We start from the raw sequence: 21,877 nt of genomic DNA, 5'->3' as shown, positions 1-21,877 counted from the left end.
ATTTGGCTATTACTTGACAGAGCCTTGGGGGCCTGGATGAGCAGCTGGTGAGTTTTGACGGGGATAGACCTTCACAGAATGAGTCTGGGCGGGTTGGGGCGCAGCAGGAAGGCCTCAGGAAGGAAGGACACAATTTCCTGAGTATTTTTTTTTCTCAATTCAGAATTAATCAGTTACTTTGGTACCATGTACATGCAATCTAAAAATAGTTAATTGGTTCAAGAAGTAGGTTTTCTTTCTACTTTTCTATTTTTCTCAGTAAATAACTAAATGTGTGATCCCAAGCAAGCCACTTAACCTCTCTGGATCTCCATTTCTTTATGTAAAATAGGAGAGGATAGGACCCGATGGCATCTAATTTTCCTCCCATCCATAAAATCCTGATTCTATGCCCACTTACCCAGTTCCCACTCCCCTCCCGCCACCTAACCAGCCTCACCACCACACAAAATATAATTTAACTTATCTTTCTTCCTTTCAAATTTTCAAATTTTCCTCAAGCAAATTATCCCATTAAATGGAAAATATTTTTCTACATCATGAGGGGTGTATTTTTTTTTTTTGGCCTAAGACGCATTCTTTCATTAATCCAGCCACATACTTTGTTTCATTTTAAATGATAAAGGAAAACACTAAATTATCTCCTTGCTCAGATTCCTCTTCCTCAAAAGTCACCAACTGTTTCATTACCCTGGAGCGTTCCTTTAAGAAAAACACGAGCAGTGTGATAAGATGAAATGTTTTCTTTCTAAATTCTCTTGTAACTTGAAAGGAAATAAATTGTACTAAGAAAGCCTTTCACTTGTGGCAGTTTCTGTTTTAAACATCTTGCCACAGAAAAGCATAAAATAAAATTTTTAAGACAAAGAAAAACGTAGTCTGTTCCATGATAATATGATCTAGTAGGAGACAGACTATAGGAATAGGAGAACCGAGTTCTATCTTCTTACTTTCTTACTTTTTCTCTGTCAAATAATCTGTCGGGAGTCAGCCGCCCTGCACAGTTGCAGCCATGTCTCATTCATGGCTGGCCCCTTTTCTGGTTGATTGAGCAGCCTGTTCGGATTGATCAGGAAGCTGTTCTGATTGATTGGTACCCATGCCATACAGTCGTTAAATGTTTCATTACTGCCCCTGCCTGTAACACAACAGTAGAAATCCTATGGTTGCTGACTTGTTTATTTGGAATAAGTATGATACACGATGAGTAAAGGAAATGAAGAAAAGAAGGAAAAAGGAAGGGAGGCACAAGGGGAATTACTGCAGGCATACTTGGCTATCTTACACTCACCACGTACAGATTCCATGAACTAGATTTGGAAATTAACATGCTTTGTAAGCTACTATGCATAGGATTCTATCCCTTAGACAAATAAACTGAATTAAACAATACCCTGTTCTCATTCTGTTTACACTACAGTTTATTGTATTTGAAATAGCACAGCCTGGTTATCAAAAAACCTGAACAGAGTGCTAGGGACAGCATAAACTTTCCTTCTATCAGTGAACTGAAGTGTTTGTCCCTGGTATTTAAATACCATTTTCTAGGGCAACAGTGACTCTTTTGTCTTGGAAGAAGTAATTTATTACCTGGAAATCCAGGTTTATTCACCTCCTGTGGATGAATAGTTTGCACATGGGAAGTAGTGTAGGTCGTTCATCAAAGGATTTGACCAATGTTACCCTCGTTTTGTTTAAAAGATTTTTCATGATTATGTTAACATCAATTTTGACACGTTGGTTAACCTGTATGAAAGAGTCCCCTGTAACTGCTAAGCTTCTGTGGACTTCTCCAACTTCCAAATCGAAAAAATTATCATTATTTCTTAATTTACACGCTACCTTATTCCCAAATAGATTTTCAAAAGATTATAAAAATAAAATATAGTGAGCGAGCAAATGAGAAAGGCCATATGTGAAGCCATTCCCACCCACAAAGAAAAAATGCATCTAATAAAATCCCATATATTTGTTAGAGCAGAAATTAAAAGAAAGAACATAATCAGTTACATAGCTCATTTTGTCTGTTTGATAAAAACGCATTAGCTGATTCAAAGTAGTACTTTTCTTGGAACTGAGGCTAGAGAGAAATTCTTCTTTGGATTTTTTAAAAGATAGCACTGTGTAAGTGAACCATGTTCTCAAAAAGTATCCTCATGAAAGACTTGGACTTCTTGGACTATGATAATCAACCTTCCTACTAAGGACAATCATAAAATAGATAAAATACAAAAACATCTGTTTGTAGGCATCAAAAGCAAGTGAGGCAACCACAACAAAATCTTGGACAAAAGAGAAGTATAAGAAAGTAAGCCAGGGGCCGGCCCAGTGGCGCAGTGGTTAAGTCTGCTTCAGCGGCCCAGGGTTCACCGGTTCAGATCCCAGATGCGGATACGGCACCACTTGACAAGCCATGCTGTGGCAGGCGTCCCACATATAAAGTAGAGGAAGATGGGCACGAATGTTAGCTCACGGCCAGTCTTCCTCAGCAAAAAGAGGAGGATTGGTGGCAGATGTTAGCTCAGGGCTAATCTTCCTAAAAAAAAAAAAAAAAAGAAGAAGAAAGAAAGTAAGCCAATATTTTAACACATTCCCTCTAAAATATTTGCTGATTTCTAAATTTCCGGTGATGAGAAGCCAAGCATACAGCAGTATTTCAATCAGGCCCAAATGTAGGTAAGGCTTGGCAAGTGCAAATCCTCACATGCAACCCCTTGTGTACAGCTCCTCTCAGCCTGAAGACCTGTGAACTAAAGACACAAATTATCTGCCCCACACACACTCAACATAAACCAGTAGTACCAGAGTATTACAACTGTGATAGACACTGTCATTCAAAAATGGGAGCCAGAGGGTCACAGCAGGGGACATAAGAGGACAAGAGTCACATAACAGTCACTAGTCCAAAGCAATTCTGAAATCCATTTAGGCAAATGTTGCCAGTTCCTTGATTAGAGCTCAGTTTGGGGAGTTGTTTTCTAAGACTCTTGGTTCCACCCTCTGAAATTTTGTCTCCTCCCTCTTGGTTATCGATTCCAAACTTTCTTTTCCACAAGAAATGGTCCATATTTACAGCTAAGTAGGTGACTCAGCTTGCTTCCTGCTGAGGGACCCGGAGGATTAGAGACCCCGAGGCACTTGTCATTTTGAACTACCTCCATCCCTTTTAGTCCAAGCTTATGATGTTTCTGTCAATATAATTCTCTTAAAGATCTTTGGTCTTCCTATGAATAGTAGTGGGATTCACTCCACTAGGCAAAAGCTCCACTCGGTAATCTTTTTGATACAGGCCTCAGTCTGCCTTGTGTCAAAACTCAGGGTGCTGAGGAACGACACCCTTGAGATTCTAAGAAAAATTTTGTCTAATTCTAATAGTCCATGAGGCACACCCTTAAATCTTTTTGAAATCTTAATGTGTCTTACAGTTGCACCCCTTAGATAATCTTTATCCTGTGATTAGGTCTTATATTGAGAGTCTTTGTAACATGTAGAGGCTGGGAATAAGATACAGTTTTACTTTTACACTTAGTAAGCCCTGGTTCCTTTATATTTTCTCTAATTTCTGCTTGAAACTGGAAAAGTTTCTCCTTAGCATCTCTCTCCCCCTTTCTCTCTCTTGTGTAATACTCTATCACATATGGCTGAAAATAACCAATTGGCACTTTCGATATTTTTTCTGGAAATCTCCTTACACAGTTTCACTATTTCATTAAGTACATTTTCTATTGGCCATCTTATATTGGGCATCAGTTATCCTAAATTTTCTGCCACTGCATAACATGGGTTGCCTTTCCTCCAGCCTCTAATAACAGCCTCTTCACTGTCCTTCCTGTTCCATCAACAGTTCCTCTGAGGATCTTCCAGCTTTCTCCTGGTCCCAAAGCTGATGCCACATGTTTTAAGGTTTTGTTTCAACCATATCCTGCTTCTAGGTATTAGCATTTGTTCCATTTATCTATTACTGTGAAACTGACCACTCTATAACTTAATGTCTTAAAATAATTTATTCTTAGTTCTCATAGTTCTGTGGCTTGACCAACTTCAACTACACAGCTCTTGCTTGGGGTGCCTCACAGCTGCAGTCAGGTAGTGGCAGGACTGTAGTCATCTGAAAGCTTGACTGGGCTAGATTTCCAAATGATTTATTCACTCTTATATCTGGCATCTCAGATATTCATATTTCCTCTCTCTCTCTCTCTCTACCTCCCTCCTTTCTCTCTCTGTCTCTCTCTCTCTGTCTCCCACCCTTTCTCTGTCTCCTGAAACTTATCTTCCAAAATGTTCCAAGGCCACTCCATGTGGCTTGATTCTCTTATAACACTGAGGTCTCAGACTAGATGCACTGCTGAACAGTGAGATTCTCAGAGGGAGCATCCCAAGAATGAGCATTCCACGAAGCCAGGTAGCCAGCAAGACTTATGCCTGAGCCTCAGAAGTCACACAGTGTCAAAGCTGATGTATTCTATTGGTCAAAGTGAGTCATGGGGCTGTCCCGGATTAAAGGGGAGGGACAATTTAAGGGCAAAAGTACTAGGAGGGATGATTCATTAAAGGGACATCGTTGGAGACTAACATAGTAAAACCACTGAAAGACAAAGACAAAGAGTAAACTCTGAAAAGCAGTCAAATAAAATGTGACGCTTTACCTTCAAAGGAACAATAGGACTAATGTTGACTTTTCAAAAATAAAATGATGGCATCCAGAAGATAATGGAATAACATTTTTAAGTGCTGAAAGAAAATAACTGCCCACCTGGAATTATACATCTACCAGAAATATCTTACCAAAATGAAAAATATAAAGAGGTATATTTTACAATAGCATCAAAGAATGTCAAATTCCTAGAATTAAACTAAAGAAATATGTGCAAGACTTCTACACTGAATAAACACTTTTTTAAAGACCTATAGATTCAGTGCAATCAAAATCAAAATTCAAGCCAATACATTTACAAAATTCACTGATTCTTCTTATGGAAATGAAAAGAGTAAAAGTAAACAGAGTAATCTAGAAGACAAAGCTGGTGTCTTATTCTGCCATATATCAACACCTATTCCAGAATCAGGATGGTAATGATGCAAGAATAGACAAACTGACCTATGGAACACAACAGAAATGTCCGAAACAGACCCACACATACATGGTCACCTGATTAATAATAATAGCAAAGCTGCAATTCAGTAGAGAAAGATTTATCTTTGCAATAAATGCTGCTGGGTCCATTGGATACCCAGGTGGAAAAAAATGTGACTTGAGCCCTGTTATGGGCTGAATGCTTCCCCTAAAAACTCATATGTTGAAGCCCTAACCCCCGATGTAATTGTATTTGGAAGTAGTGCTGTTAAGGAGGCAATTAAAGTTAAATAAGATCATAGGGCGGGGCCCTCATCCAACAGAACTAGTGTCCTTATGATACCAACCCTGATATCAGTTTCCCTACATTAAACCCAGCATATATGAAGTTAAAACCAAAACACTCATTCCCTGCTTATTCCCTGGCTTCCTGGCTTCAGAATCCACTATCCTCCATGGAGACAGACACCACCAAAGACAAGCACCTGGATTCATTATCTCCTCCTCACAAAGAGATACAGCTGGTAGGAAAGCTGCTAACCAGCAAGGTCACGGTCTCCCTCCTCTCTGCAAGTAGTCTCAAGGCCAAAGACAGGCTGGTGGGAAAGCTCTAACCAGCAAGGCCATATGCTCCCCCTCCCCTACCTAAAACCCCAAATAAAAACCCTTCCTTTTAGCTTTTCGGGGAGTTTGGGATTTCAGCGTTAGCTGCCCTCTCTCCTTAATCAGCACTGTGCAACAGTAAAATTCCTACTTTCTTCCACTGTACCCAGTGTCCGACACTGGCTTGCTGCGCAATGGGTGAATGAATTCACTTTCAGTGTGATACCACTTAGAAGAAGAGGAAGAGACATCAAGAGTGCACATGCACAAAGAAAAGGCCATGTGAGGACACCACAAGAAGGTGGCCAACTGCAAATCAAAGAGAAAAACCTCAGAAGTAAGCAACCTGCTGGCACCTTGACTTTGGACTTCCAGCCTCCAGAACTGTGAGAAAATAAATTTCTGTTATTTAAGCTATGCAGTCTGATATTTTGTTAGGGCAGCCCTAGTAAACTAATACAGATTTTGGTGCTGTGAAGTGGGGTGCTACTGCAACAAATACCTAAGTATGTGGAAGGGGCTTTGGAACTGGGTAACAGGCAGAGGCTGGAAGAGTTTCGAGGCACATGTTAGAAAAAGCCTAGAGACTGCTGGTAGGAATGTGGAGGTTAAAGGTGATTTTGGTGAGGCCTCAGACAGAAATGAGGAACATCATATTAAACCATGAAGAAAAGGCAGTCCCTGTTATAGGGTGGCAAAGAACTTGGATGAATTGTGTTCTAGTGTTTTGTGGAAGGTGGAACTTTCGAGCATGTAATTAGATATTTAGCTGAGGTGATTTCTAAGCAAAACGTGGAAGGTGTGACCTGATTTCTCTTTATCGCTTATGGTAAAACGTGAGAGGAGAGAGATAAATTAAAGGAATTGTTAAGCAAAATGGAACCAGAAATTAAAGATTTGGAAAATTCTCAGCCTATCCATAGTGCAAAAAATGAGAAAGCATGCTCTGAAGAGACCACCAAGGGTGTGGTTGGACAATCACCCTATAAAGAGATGATCCATGGATCTAAGCAACCATCTCAGTAGAAGGGAGGAACAGAGTTGGGATTATACTAGGAGAAACACTGCCGGCTTGGACCAAAGGAGACAGATGCTGGACAAAACGAGGGAAGGCTTTTGGACTTCTGGGATTCTACAGAAGGGAGAGTAGAGCTATTTGGCTGCGAACATGCATTATTCTTCAAGAAAAGGGATGAATGATCCTGAAGGTGGTTTAGAGATGGACAGGACTGCCACTGCCACCACAGGCGCAGAGGACACAGGCCCAGGGGACAAGGCTGTCTTCTCTTTGGCTTCAGAGGCCTAGGCTGCTGCTGCCGAGTGCCTCAGAGAACAGGCTGCCACCCAGAGCCTCAGAGGTGGGACCACCAGCCAAAGCCTTAGGGGCAGAGCTGCTGCCTAGGGCTGTGGAAGGGACCCTGCTGCCCCAGTGGGCCCGGAGAGCAGAGCATCAAGCAAAGAGGATTGTACCTGAGCCTTAAGATCTAATGGAATTTGCCATCCTAGGTTTAGGACTTGCTGGGGACCTGTCATCTCTTTCTTCTTCCATTTTCTCCCTTTTGGAATGGGAATGTCTATCCTATGCCTGTCCCACCATTGTACTTTGGAAGCACAAAACTTGTTTGGTTTCATAAGTTCACAGCTATGAAGGAGTTTTGCTTCTGTATCACACTTCCAGTCTCATCCATGTCTCATTTAGAGGATATTTAGACGAGACTTTGGACTTGGAGTTGATGCTCGAATGGGTTAGGGCTTTTGAAGCTGTTAGGGTGGAGTAAATATATTTTGCATGTGAGAAAGACATGGATTTTATGCTAAAATATTCATAGCTGCACTATATATAATCCACCAAAATTGGCAACTAGCCAAATGCCTATTAATAATAAAATTGATAAATGAACATTGGTATATCCACACAACAGAATACTACACAGGTTAACATCCACTCTCTATAACTATGCGACAATGTGAATGAGTCTCACAAATATGACTGGGTAAAAGAAGTCAATCACAAAAGAGCATATAACATGTGATTCCACACACCCAAAATGCAAAAACAGTCACATGGAATCTGTGATGTTAGGAGTCAGGAGAAGGGACACCCTTTGATGGGAATAGTGACTGGAGAGGAGCATGAGGGGCTCCTGAAAGGCTGGCCATGTTCTGTTTCTTCAGCTGGGTACTGGTTAGCCAGGTGTATGTAGCTTGTAAAAATTCATTGAGCTGCATACCTATTATCTGTGTACTTTTCTGTACATATATTATACTTTGATAAAGTTTTTTTAAATGAAGAAGAAATAAAGATGTTTTCAGATAAATTAAACACAGAAAATTCATTGCCTGAAGGTCCAGAGTAAAAGAAACATTACTGTGAGTTCTTCAGGCAGAAGGAAATGATCCCAAATGGAAATAAAAGAAGTAAGGAGAATAACATAATATAAACATGTATGTCAAACTAAATAAATATTGACTATATAAAACAATAAGAATGTTATCTTATAAGGTACATGTAGAATTAAAATACGTGACAACAGCACAAAAGATAAGAACAGGATCAATGCAAACTGTTCTACGTTCTTACATTTTCCTGGAAATGGTAAAAAGCACTAATTCACAGTAGATTCTTATAAGTCTAGTATGTATGTTGTAATCCCTAGGGCAAACACTAAAAGGATAAGGAAATAATTTCTAATCAAAGGCAAGTAAATAAAGGAGGAAAATGGAATAGTAGTAAGTAAAAACTTGGTTAGTTCAAAAGAAGGCATGAAAGAAGAAAAAGAAACAAAGAAAAAAATAGTAAAATATTAGACTAAGTACATGAAATAATAATTACATTATCATAAATGAACTAAATATTCTAAGATTAAAAGTGCCAGACTAGATTTGACAAACTAGAACCATGTTGCTTATAACAGATATACTTCTAATATATGGACACAAAAATACTGAAAGCAAAAAAATGAAAACAGATATCCCATATAAACACTAAACAAAAGAAAACTGCACACTGTACTGACAGCAGGCAAAATCGATTCTAAGAAATAGGATTACTAGAGCACAACAACGTGAATGTGCTAACACTATTGAATCACACGCTTAAAAATGGTTAAGATGGTCAATTTTATGTTCTGTGTTTTTTACAACAGTTAAAAATTTTTTAAATTAAAAAAAGGAAACAGTGCTAGAATAAACTGGGATTTTATAATGATAAAAGGGTCAATCCATAAGGAAGGTAAAACAATTCCAAGTTTGCATCAAAATATATAAAGCAGAAACACACAAACATCCTTATGATAAATATACAGTCATATGTCGCTTAACAGTGGAGATACATCCTGAGAAATATGTTGTTAGGCGATTTAAGCATTGTGCAAACATCACAGGGTGTACTTACACAAACCTATATGGTATAGCCTCCTACACACCTAGGCTATCTGGTTCTAATCTTACGAGACCACTGTCATCTATGCGGTCCATCGTCGACTGAAACATCGTTATGCGGTACGTGACTGTAATTGAGTGTCATAACTCTGCCTCTTATAATGTTCTCCCCATGTTGGCCTCTGGAATAAACCCAAAGCCTAGTTCTATAAAAGCAGGTCCTTGGGAAGGCAGAGCAATTAATTTCAGGTATGCAGATCCATAATGGCTTGGCTTGATCCACAGATACATTTTAGGGTATCTAGAAAGAATACACAGCCTGCATATCCATCAGATAATCAAAATCCCCTAAAAGAAGAAAAGTAAATGTTAGAATGAATCGCATCCAGCTTGCCAGGTAGCTTGACATATAAGCTGTTGTTGTTGTTGCTGTTGTTGACACTGGACCATTTGAAACCCAACTGGCCATGATCCAAGACGAGACTTAGTCACTGGGGGTGCACTGTGTTTAATGATTTATGTGTGAAAAACTGTGCTTAGTGGCTCACAGTTTATGTGTAACTGTGCTTGGTGATATATGTGTGAAACACTTTGTTTAATGGTGCGTAGTACATTCGCTACTGTGTTTATTGATATATATCTGAAACGCTACCAGATCCAAAGAGTGTGACTGTTGGCTTTATCAAAAACGCAGAAAGGCGTGGTGAAAAATGTGTGGGCTTTCAAACCAAACATACATGGATTAAAACCCAAGTTTGACAATTTTATAACTTGTATCCTAGGTAAGTCACTTAACTTACTGAGTATGTTTCCTTATCTTAAAAGAGGATAATAACGTCTCCTTTCTGATGTCTGCAAGGATTAGAGATAAAGGACATAAACCATCAGGCCTGTGGCTGGCACACAAGAGAACATTCACAGCCCAAAGTCACTTCTCCCTGTGGAAGATGTCAAGGCTTCCAAGCCAAGTTCACCCCATCCAACTTCAAGCATATTCCTAACACAAACTCCACAGGCCTTCAGCACAAGTTTTTCTCCACAGAAATGAATTAATGCCTAGGTTTTTGCAACACAAACAACAGACTTAAAACATACTGACATTCAAAGAGTGACTTAGCTATTTATGACATCATTTAAATTTTCCTTTATCCTTTGCTGAAGAAGTAATAAAACCTGACTCTTCTTTTCACCCAGAATTAGTCAAGAAAGAAGTGTGATTTTTGCCTTCAGCATGCTCATATAGCTTTTAAAATAAAACTTAGATATAAAAGCGTGCTAAATCGATTAAATGAAATTTTCATTTGCATAACACTTTCCTCTGATAAGTCATCTGATTATTTAACAAGCACTTCCTGAAAGTCTACTGGTGTCAAAGAAGATGCTCGCTAAGGCCCTGTAGAGAGGGGGAAGGAAAAAGTTGCCCTGCTTTCGCTTTAGATTGGCTGCATAAAGACAAAACTTTTGATACCCCCTAACTTTACTAGATCTTAAGTGTAAAAAGAAAAGGGAGAAGGAAGTATGAGTAAAATAAGATCATAGTGTATGTTTTCCTTTTTCCAAACCACCCCAAGCCAAGCCCCTACAAAACTTAGGGTGAGAAGTTATCTCAACCATCAAGGACAACTGTCTCCACTATCAGTGCCAGTGTGAAGTCCCTCATCTTTCCGGGCTGCTGTGGACTCATGTGTTTGAGGGGATCTCACCAGGCAAAGAGCATATGGCTACAGAACAGAATCCTTCTGACAGACATCTGGCCCCCAACTGTCCCCAAGCTCAGCTGTCTCCTTCCCCTCAGTGCACAGCAGGCATGTAGGAAGAAGGAAAGCTCTATAAACAGGGCTCCAATCAGATGTGGACAAGCTTTAGGGATGATAGAACATATATTTTTACGACCTTTTTCTCATAAAGTAATCCTAGTAACTAAAATTACTAGCCCTCAGTCTATGAAACATTTTTTCATTAAATCCCTTCTCTTGTCTGCTTTAGAAAGCATGGGTTCTAGCTAAGATAGCTGTTTCAAAAACAACAAAAACTCATGGCATAAAACTGGATTCTTTCAATTTTCTGTATACTTATGGCTAAATGAAGTCGATAAATGTGACTTTTCTAGTCACTAATCTTGAAGCTTTTTAAAAACACAAAGTTGGATATCTAGATCAGTCATTTCCCTAGTTTTACCTTAGTCTTTCTGAGGGAATGTGGGCAATTGGTTGCATGGTATTATAAGTATGACAGTGCGAGATCCCAGAAAAAAAATTAGATTAGCCATAAGGGAAGAAGTCCACATTAGGAGCAGAAAGGCAAAACTCCTATCTATTCCCTACCCCAGTTTACTCCTGGTCTCCAGAAAAAATATTAGTAGAAACTGCAGCTCCAAACTTTGTACTGGTTGCTTAATTTATTTGACCACTTTTCTAAAACACTGGTTTGGTGAAATTGCAAAGAAGTCAAATATTTTATATGTTTGACTTTCCTCACTCTCCTATGCAGAAAAGTGCTAATGAGTAGGAAAAAAATGAAGAACATTTAGGTGGCAAAAAAAAAAAGAGAGAGAAATAGAGAAGGAAAAGATTCCGATAATCCACAAAGCTGAAATAAATCCCAGAATTAATGAATATAAATTATGTATACATTGAGCTAGGTGAAGACTAGGGCACTAAGATATATATACAAATAAGGGCATGTTATCATTGGAGGCGTTAGGAAGCTGCTCAGGTGTATAATGTGCTGTCTTAACATTAGTTATTGTGCACTGAGCATTTTCAAAATGCATTTTCATAGTTTCTTAGTTTACAGAAGGTTTTGTTACCTTTAGGGGGCATTATAAAAACAAGTCAAATGGCATTACCGTAACCAGAGAGAGGAGGGCAAAAGAAAGTTAAATACCTTGGGCACTTTATATTTTAAAAAATAGTTTTCTCCTACATAAAAAGCTAGAAGTTTGTGGATTACAGAAGAGGAAAATAGGCTGCAAAAGGGTTAAAGTCACCTCAAAGAATCATTGAATTGCAAGCATAACCCCTGACCAGGCCACTAACTGTTTTCCAGTGTTTTATGTAAAACTCAAAATTGAATTTGCCAACAGACATGGAAAATTAAATTCCCTTGAGAAAGTTGCAAGAGCCTACATTTTGCTACAGGAGAAATAGGACATTAATGGAAGTTGCACAATATCTGTCTTTTTTAATCAAAATCTCAACAGGGCCCTGAACAGTAGCATGCCTCAAAGGAAGCACCACTGAGAGAGGAAGAAAAGCTCTCCTTTGTGTGAGACCTGCCATGTCTATTAGGAGCATGCATGATGGATGAGCAACGCTCAGCCAGAGAACAGAACAGATGCCATCTTTGAGTGGTTGAACATGCATTTAGACTGTTCAGATGCTCCTGGTGATTCGAGGGAAAAAAACTACCAAAATGGGTTATTAAGTACTTTGATTTCTAGACCCATAGACCTAATAAAATGAAGAACAAACAAGCTAAAGGAAAGACAGTAAGGCAAGGTGGAACATGCATTGAACCCAGAAGATGTGGTCTGGCATTGAAGCTCTACCACTCACTAGTTCCGCGACTTGTGTAAGTAATTTAACCTCAATTTTCTTAGGTGTAGAAGAAAGATAACGTTACCTACTTCACAGGATTGCAGTGAGTATCACTGTACATGTGAAGAGCTAGGTTGCTATGAGTTATTACATCATCATGGGTGATGTAGACATTTAATGAGGAAACACTGTGGTATGTCCAATGCAGGCATCATGGTGGCACATTGCCTGGGGAGGCCTCAGGAACTTGCATTCACTATCTTTATCAATTTATCATAATACAGGGTCCAGCCCTTAGATAGGCAGACTCAAATCCCTGATTTTTCGGCACTATGAAACTAGATCCTTTTCTGAATAGCAGAATCACTTCAACCAACCTCATGGTACTGGTGTATACAAGCAAAATGGCAATTTAATTAATTTACAGTGAAAATTCTAATTTGCACAAGAACAGAATGCATGTTTCTATAAGCCCAGCCCATTCTCTCCCTGAAAACAGACGTACATGGGTAACCAAGTCATAGGCAGAAGGAGGAAGGTTGCTGGGGACAAGGACTCAGGTGAGTAGGTAATCGGCACATTGCAGCCATCCATCTCTCTGAAGGCCCTCAGGTGTACTCTGGCCTCAGGGCTACATGAGACGTGGGCTTGCCTCCTGGGATCCTGACTTGGGCTTATTGTCTATGTGCCTGTCTCATCGCCTTTTTAGGGGAGGCTGACCGTTGAGACTGGGGCAGGGGATTCAAGCAGTAAGGTATCAGAAGATAAAACTGAAAAGTAAGCATAGGCTAGAACATAGGCCTTTTATAAAAAATGTCTACCAAAATATCTATGAATGTCTGTGAAAGCCTTCTGGGCCTCAAGTGGAAGAAGTTCTATAGGTTTTCCTGGCTCCAGGTTAAAAGGAAAATGCCTTTCAGGTTGCATCCTTTCTGGAAGACTTGCTCCCATTATTTAGAAATGGCTCTCTGTCGATCACCTCCCCAGCTACAGCGGCCTGAGCTAGAGCCTGATCCTTTACCATTTCATTATTTCCCACTTCACGCCTCTTGCAGGGTGTTACAACAGCTGCCTGGGCTAACAGGCGTCCATGGGGTGCAGAACAGGTGGCCTACAGGCTCAATTAAAAGGCACATTAACATTCGCCAAAGCACGTAAAAGTGAGATACTAAGTTTCTGTGAGTTTTCCAAAGTATTCTTGAACTAAAGAACCAGTACATTTATTATGACTGGACTCTGACCTTTCCATTTAAATATCCTCACGTGCCTGTTAAGTTCACTGCTGGCTTGAAAGATAGCCAAAAGACAAAATGACCAAGTTTCTAACTTTACAGCAACCACTGTTTCTACTAAATGTCTCTACTAAAGGTTTTTTTTTTTTATTGAGTTCATAAGAGTTTACATCACTATGAAGTTTCAATCATACATTATTTCTTGTTCATTCCCATATAAGTGCTCCCCTTCACCCCCTGTGCCCACTCCCCACCCCCCTGCGCCTGGTAACCACTGAATTGTTCTCTTTGTCCGTGTGTTTGTTTATCTTCTATATATGAGTGAAGTCATATGGTGTCTCTCTTTCTCAGTCTGGCTTACCTCACTTAACGTAACAACCTCCAGGTCCATCCATGTTGTTGCAAATGGGATGATTTTGTCTTTTTCTGGCTGAGCGGTATTCCATTTTATATACATACCACATCTTCTTTATCCAAGAGTCAGTTGATGGGTGCTTGGATTGTTTCCATGTCTTGGCTATTGTGAATAGTGCTGCAATGAACACAGGGGTACACAGCTCACTTTGTATTGTTGATTTCAAGGTGTTTGGGTAGATAACCAGTAGTGGGATAGCTGGGTCATATGGTAGTTCTATTTTTAGTTTTTTGAGGAATCTCCATACTCCACACACCAGCAGTGTGTGATGGCTCCCTTTTTTCCACACCCTCTTCACCATTTTTTATTTTTAGTCTTAGTGATTATAGCCATTTTAACAGGTGTAAGGTGGTTTCTTAGTGTAATTTTGATTTGCATTTCCCTGGTGATTAGTGATGTTGAACATCTTTTCATGTGCTTATTGACCATCTGTATATCTTCTTTAGAAAACTGTCTGTTCATATCCTCCGCCCATTTTTTGATCAGGCTGTTTGTTTTTTTGTTGTTCAGTTGTGTGAGTTCTTTATATATTATGGAGATTAACCCCTTGTCGGATATACGATTTGCAAATATTTTTTCCCAATTGGTGGGTTGTCTTTCTGTTTTGATCCTAGTTTCTTTTGCTTTGCAGACGCTCTTTAGTCTGATGAAGTCCCACTTCTTTATTTTTTTCTTTTGTTTCCCTTGTCTGAGAAGACATGGTATTAGAAAAGATCCTTTTAAGTTGGATGTCACAGAGTGTGCTACCTCTATTTTCTTCCAGAAGTTTTACAGTTTCAGGACTTATCTTCAAATCTTTGATCCATTTTGAGTTTATTTTTGTGTGTGGCATGAGATAATGGTCTACTTTAATTCTTTTGCAAGTGGTTGTCCAGATTTCCCAACACCATTTGTTGAAGAGACTGTCTTTTCTCCATTGTATGTTGTTAGCACCTTTGTCGAAGACTGGTGTCTATAGATGTGCAGTTTTATTTCTGGGCTTTCAGTTCTGTTCCATTGGTCTGTGTGCCTGTTTTTGTACTGGTACCATGCTGTTTTGATCACTATGACTTTATAGTACATTTTGAAGTCAAGCATGCCTCCAACTTTGTTCTTTTTTCTCAAGATTGCTTTAGTAATTGAGGGTCTTTGGCTGCCCCATATGAATTTTAGGATTCTTTGTTCTATTTCTGTAAAGAATGTCGTTGGGATTCTGATTGGGATTGCATTGAATCTGTAGATTGCTTTGGGTAGTATGGACATTTTAACTATGTTTATTCTTCCAATCCATGTGCACAAAATCTCTTTCCATCTTTTTATGTCATCATCTATTTCTTTCAAAAATGTCTCATAGTTTTCATTGTATAAGTCCTTCACGTCCTTGGATAAATCTATTCCTAGATATTTTATTCTTTTTGTCAGCATTGTAAATGGAATTGTATTTTTGAGTTCTCTTTCTGTAAGTTTGTTATTGGAGTATAGAAATGCAACTGATTTTTGTAAGTTGATTTTGTACCCTGCAACTTTACTGTAGTTGTTGATTATTTCTAATAGTTTTTCAATGGATTCTTTAGGGTTTTCTATATATAAGATCATGTCATCTGCAAACAGCAAGAGTTTCACTTCTTCATTTCCTATTTGGATTCCTTTTATTCGTTTCTCTTGGCTAATTGCTCTGGCCAAAACCTCCAGTACTATGTTGAATAAGAGTGGTGATAGTGGGTACCCTTGTCTTGTTCCAGTTCTCAGAGGGATGGTGTTCAGTTTTTCTCCACTGTGTATGATGTTGGCTGTGGGTTTGTCATACATGGCCTTTATTATGCTGAGGTAATTTCCTTCTGTCCCCATTTTGTTAAGACTTTTTTTTTATCATAAATGGCTGTTGGATCTTGTCAAATGCTTTCTCTGCATCTATTGAGATGGTCATGTGGTTTTTATTTCTCATTTTGTTAATGTGGTGTATCACATTGATTGATTTGTGCATGTTGAACCATCCTTGTGTCCCTGGTATAAATCCCACTTGATCATGATATATGATCTTTTTGATATGTTGTTGTATTAGGATTGCCAATATTTTATGAGGATTTTTGCATCTATGTTCATCAGTGATATTTGCCTATAGTTTTCCTTTTTTGTGCTGTCCTTGTCAAGCTTTGGTATCAGAGTGATGTTGGCCTCATAGAACGTGTTAGGAAGTGTTCCATCTTCCCTAATTTTTTGGAATGGCTTGAGAAGGATAAGTATTAAATCTTCTTTGAAAGTGTGGTAGAATTCTCCAGGGAAGCCGTCTCATCCTGGGCTTTCATTTTTGGGGATGTTTTCGATTACTGTTTCAATCTCTTTACTTGTGATTGGTCTATTCAGATTGTCTATTTCTTCTTGATTCAGCTTTGGGAGGTTGTAAGAGTCTAAGAGCTTATCCATTTATTCTAGATGGTCCATTTTGTTGGCATATAGTTTTTCGTAGTATTCTCTTATAATCGTTTGTATTTCTGTGGTATCCATTGTAATTTCTCCTCTTTAATTTCTAATTTTATTTATCTGAGCTTTCTCTCTTTTTTCTTTGTAAGTCTGGTTGGGGTTTGTCAATTTTGTCATCCTTCTCAAAGAACCAACTCTTTGTTTCATTGATCATTTCTACTGGCTTTTTTTTCAGTAGCATTTATTTCTGCACTGATTTTTATTATTTCTCTCCTTCTGCTGATTTTGGGCTTCGTTTGTTCTTTTTCTAATTCAATTATGTGTAGTTTGAGATTACTTATTTGGGATTTTTTCTTATTTGTTAAAGTGAGCCTGTATCACAATGAATTACCCTCTTTGTACCACTTTTGCTGCATCTTATAGGAGTTGGTATGGTATGTTTTCATTTTTATTTGTCTCCTGATATTTTCTGATTCCTCCTTTAGTTTCTTCAATGATCCATTAGTTGTTCAATAGTATGTAGTTTAGTCTCCACATCTTTGTCCCTTTCTCAGCTTTTTTCTTGTAATTTTAGCTTCATAGCATTGTGATCAGAAAAGATGCTTGTTATTATTTCAATCTACTTAAATTTATTGAGGCTTGCCTTGTCTCTCAACATATGTCTATCCTTGAGAATGTTCCATGTGCACCTGAGAAGAATGTGTATTCTGCTGGTTTTGGATGGAGTGTTCTATATGTACCTATTAAGTGCACTGGTCTAGCTTTTCATTTAATTCCACTATTTCCTTCTTGACTTTCTGTCTAGATGACCTATTCACTGATGAGAGTGGAGTGTTGAGGTTCCCTACTATTATTGTGTTATAATTAATATCTTCTTTTAGGTTTGTTAAATAGTTGCTTTATGTGCTTTGGTGTTCATGTTGGGTGCATGGACATTTATAAGCATTATGTCTTCTTGATGGAGTGTCCCTTTGATCATTATATACTTCCCCTTTTTGTCTCTCATTACCTGCTTTATCTTGAACTCTACTTTGTCTAATATAAGTATTGCAACACCTGCTTTCTTTTGTTTGCCATTAGCTTGGAGTACCATCTTCCATCCCTTCACTCTGAGCCTGTGTTTGTGGTTGGAGCTGAGATGTATTTCCTGGAGGCAGCATGTTGTTGGGTCTCATTCTTTAACCCATCTTGCCACTGTGTCTTTTTGTTGGAGAATTCAGTCCATTTACATCTAGGGTGATTATTGATACATGAGGGCTTAATGCTGCCATTTTATCACTCGTTTTCCGGTTCTCCTACATTTCCTTTGTTTCTCGTCCCAAGTGTTTCAGTCTACAAATTGAGTTATGTAGTTTTTATGTTGGGATTCTTTATTTTCTCCTTATTTATTAATTGTGTCTCTGTTCTGCTTTTTTGTTTAGTGGTTATCATGAGGTTTATATGCAAAATCTCGTAGATAAGATAGTCCCTTTTCTGATGGCCTCTTATTTCCTTAGACTAAACCGATTCAGTGCCCCTCCTCTTCTCCACCTATGCTGTTTTTGTCACATCTTATTCGATCTAGTATTATGAGTTTGTGGTTAAAATGACCAGATTATCTTTGTTTTTGGTGTTTACCTTCCCTTTATCCTTAATGTTACACTTGAGTATTTGCTAACCTGTTCTGATGCATAGCTACAATTTTCTGATTTTGTCTACCTATTTATCTACTTACTCCAGGCTTTGTAACCCCTTTCTCTCTTTTTTTTTCAGGTATGAAGGCCTTCTTGAGGATTTCCTGTAGGGTGGGTCTTGTGGCTACGAACTCCCTTAGATTTTGTTTATCTAGGTAAGCTTTTATTTCCCCATTATATCTGAAGGATATTTTTGCTAGATAGAGTATTCTTGGCTGAAAGTTTCTGTCCTTCAATGATTTGAATATGTCATTCCAGTCTCTCCTAGCCTGTAAGTTTTCTGCAGAGAAATCTGCTGAAAGCTTGATAGGGGTCCCTTTGTAGGTTACTTTCTTCTACCTTGCTGCCCTTGGTATTTTTTCTTTGTCATTCATTTTTGCCAGTTTCACTACTATATGCCCTGCAGTAGGTCTTTTTACATTGACATATTTAGGAGATCTGATAGTCTTTTTCATGTGGATTTCCATCTCCTTTCCCAGGTTTGGGAAGGTCTCTGCTATTATTTCTTTGAACAAGCTTTCTGTTCCATTCTCCTTCTCTTCTCCCTCTTGAATACCTATAATTTTTATGTTGCATTTCCTGATTGAGTCAGATATTTCTCAGAGACTTTCTTCATTTCTTTTTAGTCTTAGTTCTCTCTCCTCCTCTCTCTGGAGCATTTCAATATGTCTAACTTCAATTATGCTGATTACCTCCTTGATGATATTCACTTGAGCATTCAGGGAATCCATATTTTGTTTTCTCTCATCCATTGTGTCTTTCATCTCCAAAATTTCTGATTGCTTCTTCTTTATAGTTTCAATCTCTTTTGTGAAGTAGCTCCTGAGCTCATTGAATAGTTCCTCTACATTCTATTTCAACTCATTGAGTTATTTGATGATAGCTAGTTTGAATTCTCTGTCATCTAGTTTACATATTTCCATGTCTTCAGGACTTATTTCTGGGTAGTTGTCATTTTCCTTCTGGTCTGGAGATTTAATATAATTTTTGATACTGCTAGAAGGTGTGGCTCTGTTTTTGCACATCGTGGTATTATTGGTCAGAGTTACCACCTATCACCACTGGGTGGCATTCAAGAGCTGCATATTCTGAGCCTTCTGCGTTCCACTGGGATCCCAGGTGCTGGAACCAGCGCTGGGTGGGTGTAGGAAGGGGCACTTTCTTCTGCATGCTCTTGGAGTTTTCTCGCTCTGTCCTTACTATCTGCTTTCCTGGGGTGTTGGCTTGATGAAATCATCCCCCTCAATAGCGTTCACCCAGTAGGGGGCTTTCCCCTAGGCTGTGAGGGACCTTGAGGAGCTTTGATATTCCCACAAATGGGCACCTCCTCCATCCTTCCTTCCCTCTCAAAGGCCACGGGCAATCCCTGGGTCTCAGTCTTTGGGGAGGGAGCAATGCTTTTCCTTACCCCATTCCACTTCCTCCAAGGGGAGCTCCAGCACCTCCACCTTCTTATGTATGGCTGCATGGGTCTCTCAGATGACTTCTGTGTTGTGCGGTGTTCTCTGTTCGAATATGAATGTCTTTTTTATTGTATTGTGGAGAGGAGGGATCACCAGGAGAGCTCACTTCTCCATGATGCTGACATCATTCTCTTCAACTTCACTTTGCTCCCCTCCTGCAGTTCCAGTTCTGTGGTCTCTCCATCAGCAGATTCTTCTACTGCCTCTGTTTTCTTTTTCTTAGTCAGAGGCTCATACCACTGTCAAAAATATTATAATGCCCAGGGGACTTTAACCATTATTCTCCACCTATGTGAAAAGTTAGTTTAAAAATAATAATAATAGCTAACCAAAAGAGATGGAAAAAATACTAATTGCACCAAACAGAAATAAAGAGAAAAATGTAGGAATATTTGGAATAAGAAACTACATCAATTTAAACAACTCCAGGAGAGAATGAAAAATGTCTCTGATGGTAATAATAAGCATTTATTAAGTGATCACTAAAATGCAAAGCATTGCTCTATGCATTTTATATGTACTCTCATTTAGCTATCTTGACAAAATCCCTATGAAGCAGGTACTATTATCCCCATTTTGGTGAAGCAATCAAAAACAAAGAGGTTACAGTACTTCTTCTGAGAAAGAAGACATTATTTTCACTGTTACTTGAGGCCACTTTTTACATGAATTGCAGTATTTGAGTACAGTGCAAGATTGCACATTCTGTGTAAGGCCAGGTCAGAAGGCATCATAACTTGTCAAATAGTAAACAAATCCTGTATGACCAAGGCAGCATGGATTACTCTTTAAGAAAATCTGGTACACTGTGGAAACTGTTCTGTAATGCACAGGTCAAGTCATTCCCTTAAAATGTAATGCTGTGTTGTCAAGAATTCAAGAAAGCTTCCAAGAATTCAGTTAGCCTATAAAGTCAGTTTTAGCCCAATCTTCCAACACCACATTACAAAAGGGCTCCTCTGTACAACACCCAACAATAAGAATCAATGGACATTAAATTAAGATGAGTAAGAGTCTGAAAGTGGGTGATAGAACAGACAGCTGGCTGAGGTCTTTCCTCCCACTACAGTTAAATGTTTCATCTTCCACAAGCAAGTGAATGACTAGCCCACACCTAATTAAACTGCACAGTGATTGTGCTACCTGTAAAGAATGACAGACATATGGCCTCACCAGCAGTAAGCCACAGAAATCAATAGCTGACATTTACTCGATGAAATACAAATTGAGATTAGCTAGCTTCACTTTTTATTCGGCAAATTCGAGTCTGCAATCAATTCCTGAGCAAGTGTAGACTATGGAAATTGGTTTTAAATTGATTTGTTTCTTCCTTAGCTAATTACCGTATATGAGTAAATGAACAGTCAATTGCTAACTGTACTCTTACTGTATACACTTCAATGAGTAAAAGAAGTCTGTCAAAGATGGATATTATTGTGGTCTTTTCAAAGAGAAGCTACTAAGTGTTCCACACACATTGTAATACATCAGCTACTTAATGATAATTTAAAAGACTGCCTTATTTGTTGAACAAATATAAAACTCCCCCTGCTGTTATTAGTTAAGCTTATAGAAAGTTCTCAATTATATCAAGAACCTGCTTAGAAAAATAGAGCTTAGCAGAGTGTCTAGCCCATACAGAGCCCTTAGTCAATGTTAGCTGTTATTGATGTAGTGGGTGTTGCACAATTGGTAACAGTAGAGTCAGAAAATTCAAGGATCAAATCCTAGATCCATCACCATTTGACCCAGCAACTCTACTTTTGGGTATACAGCTAACAGTAATGAGGGTTTATGCCCACCAAAAAATGTGTAAACGAATTCACTATTCACAAGAGCCAAAAACTTACAATCACCCCAATGTCTATCAAGGGTAAAACGAATAAACAAATTGTGGCAAATTCATAAATGAAATACTACCCAGCAGCAAGAAAGGACGAACTGCTAGTAACAGCATGGATGAAGCTCATAGACACAATGTTGAGTCAGGCACCCAAGAGGATACACTGTGCGATCCTATTTAAATGAAGTTCAGGTATAGGAAAAAGTAATAGATGGTGAAAGAGGTCTGAATAGTGGTTACTTGGGGAAGAGTTA

At 38.7% G+C, this 21,877-nt stretch overlaps 1 long non-coding RNA gene across 1 annotated transcript in view; it reads right to left on the bottom strand.

The window, feature by feature from the left end:
* Nucleotides 1-1,161: 1,161 nt before the first annotated feature.
* The window catches only part of LOC103543269 (uncharacterized), a 28,379-nt gene continuing 7,663 nt past the window's right edge, over nucleotides 1,162-21,877 (bottom strand). Inside the window, exon 5 of the long non-coding RNA XR_011528091.1 lies at nucleotides 1,162-2,536. This is a non-coding gene — a long non-coding RNA (uncharacterized lncRNA). The remainder of the gene's footprint in view (nucleotides 2,537-21,877) is intronic.

This window comes from Equus przewalskii, chromosome 16 (assembly GCF_037783145.1).
Source record: "Equus przewalskii isolate Varuska chromosome 16, EquPr2, whole genome shotgun sequence".
In the NCBI taxonomy this organism is placed as follows: Eukaryota; Metazoa; Chordata; class Mammalia; order Perissodactyla; family Equidae; genus Equus; species Equus przewalskii.
This window is presented reverse-complemented; position numbering and strand designations above follow the sequence as displayed.